Below are 10,705 nucleotides of genomic sequence, written 5' to 3'. Positions count from 1 at the left end.
TCCAGTGTTTTGGAAACTGCTTTGCTGGTTGATTCTAGCTCAGTCTAGCACGTGGCTATGATTAGGGCATCAGCTGTTGCCTCAGCCTTCAGCCAAAGGCTTGACGAGGTCTGGAGGGTCCACCTCCGACCTCACTTCCATGGCTGCTGGGAAGAGGCTTCAGTTCCTTGCCACATGGGCCTCTGCATATGACTGCTCATGTTATGTCTTCCAACAGAGCATATGATGCAAAAGAGAGAATGGGTTCAAGACAGAAGCCACAATGTTTTATAACCTATTTATTGGAGTAGCCTATCATCCCTTCTGCAGTATCCTATTCATCCTGCAGAGAGAGCACTGCTGGGACAGTGTATTGGGGAATTACACATGAATGAAATGAATTCCAGGAGGGAAATGAATTCCAGGAGGCTGGGATCATTGAGGGCATGGTGGAGGTTGACTACTCCATTAGTAGAGGGGAAAAACGGAATAGGAAAAATATTTAACTCCTAGAGCCTAGAATTAAATAGCATTAAATAAATACTTGTTGAATGAATCTTCAATGAAAAAACAGCCACTGGGAATTGTGTTTTAATTTTTCTTAATACTTTTAGATAAAATGCTATTAAGTGACATATCCTGATTTTTTTCTTTGAATGACTTATATTATTTTTACTACATCTCAGGATAGTAATCATAATAAATTTGTAAGACATGATTTCTTTGTAGAGAATCTGTTATTTATTTTGCAAAATTGGTTATTTTGGATATCTTTGCCTTTTCCAAAATTCTTTCTGACATATATTTAAATATACTCCCAGATAATCAACCCCCTAACTATTTCTTTCTGTGAACTGAATTTATCTTCTGTGGTCTAGATCTTAATCATAAATTATCTGATTCATTTCCATGTATATGTATTTATCTCTTCAAATATATTAAATTTCTTGAAGACACAATGACCGTACAAGTCATTATTCATCCATATATATCCAAAATAATTGAAATCAGGATCTTGAAGAGACATCTGTATTCCCATGGTCATTACAGCATTATTTACAATAGCCAAGGTATGGAAGCAAACTAGATGCCCACTGATAGATGAATAGATAAAGAAAATGTGGTATATACATACAATGGAATATTATCCAGCCTTAAAAAAGGGGAATCCTACCACATACGACAACATGGGTAAACTTGGAGGACATTATTATGCTAATTGAAATAAGCTGATCTCTGAAGGACAAATTCTGCATGGTTAAAGGAGGCATCTAAAATGATAAACTTATAGACACAGGGAGTAAAGTGGTGGTTGCCAGAGCTTGGGGAGTTGCTGCTCAATGGATATATAGTTTCAGTTATAGAAAATCATTAAGTCCTAGAGATCTGTTGTACAACATTTTGCTTATAGTTAACAATGCTACATTGTGCACTTAAAATATGTCAGGAGGTTAGATCTCATTTTAAGTGTTCTTATCACACTCTCACACACACACACAATGCGCATAGATATAAAATAGATGGGCAAGTTCTTGGTTCCCAGAATCTAGAAATTCAAAATATGTTTTTTTTTTCCTTGCAGTATGAAAATTTTTGCCTTAATTATTTACAAAGCCAGCTCCATAAAGGGTTCACATAAAGTAAAGATATTAAAGATAATTTCACAAAGAACCCTAGGATTCTTATTCAAATATACCTGTATAAAATCAAAGCAAATCTAACTAAATAAATGACTTTGGGAAGGATAGCATAAAAAATTCCTTAACCTCCTCCAAGAAATCAATAACATTTAGAAAAAGAGTTGCTCAACAAAAAAAATCTGACCTCCAGTTCTGATGAAATGTCACAAAAGAGTCCTTAAGAAAAATGTACTTTTAAGAATTTTTTTTTTTAAAGATTTTATTTATTTATTTGAGAGAGAGAATGAGATAGAGAGAGCATGAGAGGGGGGAGGGTCAGAGGGAGAAGCAGACGCCCTGCCAAGCAGGAAGCCCGATGCGGGACTCGATCCGGGACTCCAGGATCATGACCCGAGCCGAAGGCAGTCGCTTAACCAACTGAGCCACCCAGGCGCCCGAAAAATGTACTTTTATATAGCATAGTTTACTGATTTTTGAATCAAATTTCCAGATTTCTACTGATTTACACGTTTATACACTTGTAGTAAAATTTGTCTTCTTATCAATTGCTGCATTGATCATAAAGTGTTGCCCATTTTTATCCAGAGATAGCTGTACTAAACCCTAACTAAGATCAAATAAAAACCAGACAACCTTGAAGGTGGAGGGAACAGAATTCTCTGTAACACAGGACCATGAAAATTGGATTCGACCTAATGGACCAAGAAAACACTTACTAAGAGTAAAATGGTATTGAGATGCTGTCTCAAAGGGATTAGTTAGATTTTTCAGAAGATCCATTATTTTGGACTAACATCTCTACATTTTACATTTCAAATAAAATTTTCAAATAAAATTTAGTTTTATTGTGATCAGTTATTATGTATATAAAATATGGATAAAAATGATATTTCAAAGTAAATTAGAATAATGTAAAATATTGAACCTCTATTTACTTGTACAATACAAAGAAAATACGTATGAGCTCATATGTAATATATAATTATATGTTAAATATGTACCAATTATTATGAAAAAGAATCTCACTTTTTATTGTTTACCAAGTGAGACAAATTCTACTTCCCCATATATCTGAAAGCAGAACATATCTGTGTCTTTTCCTATCAGTGCACTGAACCTTGAAGCCATAATTCAATAGAAAAGGGGATAAAATCAATGGTGCAGGTATGTGCCAAGATAATATAACTACAGAGAAATGGAGGGAAAAAAGTGAATCTTTTCTATTATTTGTAATATAACTGTCAGTTTGTAAATAACTTTGTATTATTTGTAAATAACTGTTTATTTGTAAATAACTGTCAGTTTATTACACATTTTATTTAATCATTTTCCCCCGTAAAATATTTTAGGAAATTTTTTTTTACTCATAAAAGGTGGGGTTTTTTGGTATATTTTATACTTTACACGATGGTTTCCCTATGGAGTATCATTTAAACAATTCATAAAGCATAAAAGAAACGGCTCATAGAAATGATGAAATGCATTTTTGTTCTATAAGATCAAATCTGTTTGAATAGAATCATGTTAATTAATCCACTCCCTGTTCACCTGGTAAACTCAAATCAAAATTATTAAATCAGTCTACCACACACCTCATTGTACTATGTAGCATAATAATGAAATAATTAAAGGCCATCATTTGGTACTGATCATGGACAATTTACAGGGCAAAATACATATAACAATATTTTTTATCTTCCCCTTAATAACAATGTCAGTAACTCATAAATGGTGATTTAACAGCTCTGCAGAGGCTCATTCATGAAGAGCAGGAGTAATGTACTAATAAGAGCTTGCTCTTTTAAAAGAATGGATTAAATGGCAATGTCTGTGATTATATCATAATGATTAACTTAAGTGAATATAATGAAGCATGTAGCGAATTCTTAATATCCATTTCAGAGGAAGTGGGTTATGCTAGTCTACTTTGATCTCTCTGTGTTCAAAGTGTATTCTGCTAAAAAAAAAAAAGTATGTGGTGTTTGAGATCAAAATAATCAGGCATCATGTGGAACAAAACTGAAAAGTGTAGAATAAATATTTGTTGGCATATTTATTAAGGTTTCCATGGTAGATAGTTTTTTTCTTCTCCAGAGGTTCTTTCCCACAGTTTATCTTATTGAATCATCTTTCCTGTCAAAAGGCACATTTATATACATGAAGTGAATGGACATGGAACATCTTAGCTCTTCATCTCAGCTGTTACAATGACTGGCACTGATCACTGAATGGCTAATTTGGTCATGGTAGTTAGTAACCATTGTGAAGATTTTTTTTTATTAAGTTTTTAATTTTAATTCCAGTATAGTAATGTACAGTGTTATATTAGTTTCATGTGTACATTTTAGTGATTCAGCAATTCTATGCATTGTACTCAGTGCTCATCATGATAAGTGTACTCTTAATCCCTTTACCTGTTTCACCCATTCCCTCCCCATGCTTCTCCCCTCTGGTAACCCTCTCTCTGTTCTCTGGAGTGAAGAGTGTGTTTCTTGATTGTCTTTTCTTTTTTTTCCTTTGTATGTTTGTTTTGTTTCTTAAATTGCACATATGAGTGAAATCATATGGTATTTGTCTTTCTCTGACTTATTTAGCTTAGCATTATACTCTCTAGCTCCATCCATGTTGTTGCCAATGGCAAGATTTCATTCATACCACTTTGAAGATTCTAGATTGGCCGGCAGGATTACAACCTGATTCACTTCCTAGGAAGACATTGCTCTAGTATCATATTGACTCCACTAAAAATATACAGCACTTCTGAGGTTTATGTTGTGATTAAATAAAATATGTAGGGGTGACTGGATGGCTCAGTTGGTGAAGCACCCCACTCTTGGTTTCTGCTCAGGTCATGATCTCAGGGTCATGAGTTAGAGCCCTGCATTGGGCTCCACACTCAACTTGGAGTCTACTTGAGATTCTCTCCCTTTCCCTCTGCCCATCCCCTCCTGCTCTCTCTCTCTCAAATTAAATAAATAAATAAATAAATAAATAAATTAATTAATTAAATATTTAAAAAATATTTGGCAAATATTTTGAATTATGCATGGATGTATAGGTTTAGTGCTCAATAAAATATTAAGGGTAAATTTTACATCATTCAAAGTATGCAAAATAATGAAAGTTTTCCTGTCCCATTTTTCTTTTTCTGTAGCTGTAGCTACTTCTGGAGTGCAGATTTTCACTGCCTCAGACTTGGCCACATTTTTCATGAGCTGGCAAATTAAAGTCCTTTTGTTTCTAACTCCATCAATAGAAATTGTATTAGAAAATTCCCGATTATCTTTTACTTCTCCTTTCTTCGACTTTCATATTTACTTTTTCTGAATTTAAACCATCTATTCTGAAAATATAACCAAGAAGTAACTAGATTGGGATTTTAAATCCAGAAGGTGAGTGTATCTGTTTATACGGTTTGGCCAACACAGTGTTTAAAAAAACGTTGACTATATCAAGGGCAGGGTATGTATACTCCAGTTCTGTCTCCATACTTATATTTCATCTGGTCCTGAAATCTTTGTGGTGCATCACATGAGCTGCTGCAACTAGCCTTCATTTCAAACAATGATGGTATCATAGTCATTAAATATTCAATTCAAATTTTACTCTTAACTGCCACGGAATGTGGGGAGGCTAATCTCTAACCAAGTGATTTGCTACTTAAAATAAGCATAGGATACAGATGGGAATAAAAGTAAGGTTTAATTTATTTTTTTCCTATTTTGGGAAAATATATTATTTTGTAGTTGTGCAATAGCTCCTTTTATAAGAAGCAAAAACAATTATAAAACAATGCCTGTACATGATAAGAATATGAAAAAATACAAAAAAGAGCAAAAATTGCCTTCATAACACATTAAAACCATTCCCTCTAGAGTTTACAACAGGTACAATTCTTGTATATCTTTACAGAAATATACAGATAAATATGTATATATGTATATAAATTATTTTAAAAACACACAGTATATTATGCATACTTGTAAGTACCTCTCCTTGTCTTACTTAACAGTGTCTTGCAGATCATTCCTTAGCAGTACAAATAGATCTAGCTTGTTTCCATTACACTGTTTCAAACAGTCTGTTACATGACTATACCTTGACATAGATCTTTCTTGAGTCTATAGGATTCTGCTTACTCTCTCTTAACATTGGAATCCTCCTTGTCCTCCCTGTTCTCCTCATCCTCCAATATGTCATTTACAACCTCACAATTTTATTACCTCACTGTGACAATAAGTGAAAAGTGAGTTATTTTTATTTATTTTTATTGTCAGTTTTATCAAAGTAATACACAGGTTATGTTAAAAGAAATTTATTTTGCCCAAGGGAATGAGTACAAGATATTTTGCTTACTGTGTATTTTGTGTATCCATGTGTACACACACACACACACACACACACACACACGCTAAATACAGGGAGATTGTAAATACAGCACAGTGGAATGTTTTAAAGATGCTTTCCAGAACAAGGCTTTGATAATCTGGGGTAAATTAAGGGAGGCAGGTAGCTATTACCCTCAGAGTTAGAGGACAGTGCTCAGTTTCCACAGAGGAACACGCATGTGGTTTATGGTGCCTGGAGGATGTGGACAATGGAGGGAAAATGCAGGATCTTAACAGAGATGTTGGTAGCTGCAGCCTTCAGTAGTCATCACTGCCAGGAAAACACCAGCTTTGCAGTGAGGAGTGTTGACACACAAACATGGTCATTTTAGGGACATTTAATATCAGGTAAGGCAGGGTTTTTAAAACTTCTACTCTAGCCAAAAATTAAAAGTTGCATTAAAGCAGATTTTTATCCTGAGAAAAATCACTCGGATGGATCATTTTTGTTGTTCAGACTGAAGAGTAAGAAAAATTACTTTGCTGGAAGGAAAAGAGAAAGGATGTTCTGTGCCTTAGACTTCTATAGAGTTTGGGAGACTAAATGAACCAATTTGAAATCTTTGCTATTCCAGGGACATGATAATTTCCTGTGTGTTCTTCTAGAACTTTCAGTATAGGTGATGATCCATTTTGAATTGATATATTTATGCATAGTGTGTAGTAGTGCTCAGTGTAAGTCTTCTGCCTTGAGAGGTGAGTTATGACTCTCAGTGGAAGGGAAAAATGTAGGTGGCCCATAGGTAAGTAGGGGGAACCATGTGTTCTAATTTGCTTGGAACTGTCTTGGCCTGCAATTTGAGCAATGTATCAACAATATCCACTTTACTCTCTAATATACTGCCATTTGACACTAGGTGTCAACACTACCCAGAGGTACCTTTGACAGAAAGAGATGTGGAGCTGCTGAATGGCATTTAGATTAAATAGTAGGATGGGTTTAACAAGAATCATCTGAAACACAAATTTCCTCCTTTTTATTTTCTGTTATCTTCTATGTCTACTCCATACCACCACCTATCAATTCTCATTTTTAATGGGGTTAAATGGTAACATTAGCATAGTGTTGTCATACCATTGTCAACATCAAAATAAAAAAACAATTTAATCAGTAGAATGGGAATCTATTACTAGTAGCATTTTTTGGTGTACTTTCTGTTTGTTAACACAAATAGACTTTGATTTTTCTGTTCCCTGAATGTGACTATCCCCAATTAAAAAGAAACAGTAGTTTAAGCAAATAGACCTCCTACCTAATAAGTCAAGTAATATTGTGAATTGTAGTGTTTAGTTCGTCATGATAGAAAGCTGGAATCAAAATCTTACTGTAGATACACTCACTCCTGGATTAAAAATGATCAAACTATAACCTAGGGATGTCTGTGTAACTTTGGAAAAGATCCTGAATCAATTTAAATTTTTGTGCAATGGAGCTAAAAATAGCTGATGACTTATAAGTAGTTCTAATGATTGTTGGGGATATTAGTGATGTAAAATGTCTACCAGTATGTGATTTAACTATTTACTTATATTTGGTATAATTAATGATATGATAGGATTTACCTCTGCCATTTTGATTTTGTTTTGTATAAAGTTTATATATTTTTTGGTTTCTCTATTCCCCTAATTCTGCCTTCTTTTGTGTTAAATAAGTATTTTCTTCTGTACTTTTATTTCTGTTGTTTAGTTAACTATTTTGGAGTTATTATCTTAGTGATTGCCCTGGGTGTTAAAATTAATATCCTGGGGCACCTGGGTGGCTCAGTCATTAAGCGTTTGCCTTCGGCTCAGGTCATGATCCCAGGGTCCTGGGATTGAGCCACGCATCGGCTCCCTGCTCAGCGGGAAGCCCGCCTCTCCCTCTCTCACTCCCCCTGCTTGTGTTCCTTCTCTCGCTGTGTCTTTCTCTGTCAAATAAATAAATAAAATCTTTAAAAAAAATTAATATCCTAATTTAAAACCATCTAGTTTAGATAAATACCAACTTAATTTTAATAGTATATAAAAACTTTGCTCTAATATAGCTCCATTCCCTCCCCCCTCCTTTGTGCTGTTATCATACAAATTATATCTTTATAGATCATAAGCCCATGGATGCTATTTTATAATTATTACTTTATGCAGTTTTCTTTTAAAACAAATAAGAGTTATAAGAATGCATTTATATTGTCTTTTATATTTACCTATGTAGTTATTTTCATTGATGGTCTATATTTGTGTGGATTTGAGTTACTGTGTAATTTCCTTATAGTTAGTTTGAAGGACTCCTTTTGGTGTTTGTTGTAGGGCAAGCTTGCAAACAATAGATTCCCTCAGTTTCGTTTACCTGCAAATATCTTTGTTCTGTCTTCATTTTTGAAAGATAGTTTTGCTTTATATAAGACTGTTGGTTGACCTTTTTTCTCCCAGTAATTTGACTGTGCCATCTCTGATGGTTAACTTTGTGTGTCAATTTGGAAGATGTTTTTGGATGAGAATAACCTTTAAATTGGTGAAATTTGAGTAAAGCATATTGCCCTTCATAATGGGCTTCATCCAATCAGTTGACATCCTGAAGAGAAGAAAAAGATCGGTCTCCTGAAGCAAGAGAAAACTTCTCCAACAGACTGCCTTCAGACTTCACCTGTACCATGAGTTCTCCTGAGTCTGGAGACTGCCAGCCACACTGTAGATTTTAGACTTCCTTGCCCCCACAACGAGTCATTTCTTATAATAAATCTGTTTGCATATATATATATATATATGTGAGATACACACACACACACACACACATTCTGTTCTGTTTCTCTGGATAACCCTAAGTAATACAGATTTTGGTACTGAGAGTAATGTCTCTCTTCCCAGTAGTAAAGAGTGATAGGTAATAGAGATACACAAAATATCACCATTGAATATTTTTAATCAAACATTTATAAGAAGCAAGGATATGAGTGACCATGTATATGATACTTTCAATTAGCAATAATCGCTCCTCGGATAAACCTCATTGGCTACGATACTGCCACTGTGCAAAGCTGTATATGGTACTTTCAAACATTTTTGTCAAACTAGCCATTTTAATGGACTTGGGTGGATGCTACCAATATCACCACACAAAGTGGGAAAACAAAAGAATGAGCTCAGGTATTAAAATTCCCAGCTCAAGTGCTGCATAAATGACTGTAAAGTTTCTGTGTCTGCACTGAAAGATTCTCCTCTAGCCACAGGGCTAAGATTGCTGAAAACCAAGCCCAGAATCTTATCTTATAAGTGGCTATCTACAATGCACATTGAATTCTCACCTCACAGGATGTCTACTGTTTAATTGAGAGCATTGATTGGGAAGGAATGGGATCCTGAGATGCAGAATCAGCATGTATAGAAAGACTTTGAATGAAGCTGAGGACATTGAGCCCCTAAATTCTGAGGAATCTCTGCCAGTAGAAGCAGCCTCTCCACCCCTTCGTGAGGAGGTTAATTCTACATTCCCTGAGGAAACTATAATGGCCTCCCCTGAGGCACCTGCCATGTAAGACAGTGCTAATTCTCCTCAGGAACCAACCCCACCACCTTCTTTGCATTTAGATCTATAACTAAATTCAATAACCAGCAGGTCCCCAAAAGGAGAAGTACAAAGTATGACTGATTTATGAGAAGGGTGACCTACACTCCAAAATAACTACTTGAGTTTTCTAATTTATATGGACAGAATTCTGGGGGATATGTGTGGGAATGGATATTAAGTATGTGGCATAATAATGGAAGGAACATAAAGTTAGATCAGGTCAAATTTATTGATATGGGCCCGGTAAGCGGAGATTCTAATTCTAAATTTAATGGTGTAGATTAGAGAATTACAAAGGGCTGGAACAGTTTGCTTGGCTTAAACAAGGGCTGAAAGATAGCCCAGAATGAATGAGCTAGAAATGCCAGATCTGCTGTGGTTCATTGTAGAAGAAGTGATTCAAAGGCTTAGGGATATTAGAGTATTAGAGTGGATTTGTCATTTAAGACTACTGACCCAACTGACAGGGTCCAGAAGACATACCTTTCACCATGACTGTGAGAAAAATTTGTAAAGGAAGCCTCAGTATCCTTGAAGAGTTCTATGATTGCTCTTTTCTGGAGGATAGACCTTACAGTGGGAACTGTGCTCGCTGAACTGGGAAACCTAAATGCAATGGGAGTAGTTGGATCCTGGGGTGATAGGGGCCAAGTGGTGGTACTCAGTGCATTGTTACAGTAATGGACAGCAGAGTCAAAGCAGCAATCAGAATAGTCTGACTCATGTAGAACTACGGGATTGGTTAGTTGATCATGGTGTTGCTAGAAATGAAATAGAAAGCCTACTAAACTCTCACCTGATTTATATAAGCCAACAGTTCTAGATTGAGTGAACAGAACTCTAATCTGAATCATAAAAACAGATAGTAATGACCCCATCAATCAATTCCTAGACAGTTTAGATAGTATACCCAGTTTGTATACCCAGTTTGTATACCCAGAACCCCTTGAGTGAAGGGATGCCGGGTGTCCTTGAGAAAGGACCTTGCGTACACTGCCAAAAGTTTACTTTTGGTCCTTCTCCCAGCCTTCCCCAAAGGAATTTAAGACCAGGTTAACTGTGTATTGGGAGAAAGGAAATAATCTATCAAACCTTTTGAGGGCTACTGGATACTGGCTCTGAACTGACACTAATTCCAGGAGACATAAACATCA

General features: G+C 35.4%; 1 pseudogene; it reads right to left on the bottom strand.

Moving 5' to 3' along the window:
• Positions 1 to 8,840: 8,840 nt before the first annotated feature.
• On the bottom strand, positions 8,841 to 9,023 carry LOC118009753 (annotated as a pseudogene).
• Positions 9,024 to 10,705: the final 1,682 nt, after the last annotated feature.

The sequence above is a fragment of the Mirounga leonina genome, unplaced genomic scaffold, assembly GCF_011800145.1.
Source record: "Mirounga leonina isolate KUSES-001 unplaced genomic scaffold, KU_Mleo_1.0 Mir_127, whole genome shotgun sequence".
Classification (NCBI taxonomy): domain Eukaryota; kingdom Metazoa; phylum Chordata; class Mammalia; order Carnivora; family Phocidae; genus Mirounga; species Mirounga leonina.
Note: the sequence above shows the minus strand (reverse complement) of the source record. Positions and strands in the feature narration are given on the sequence as shown.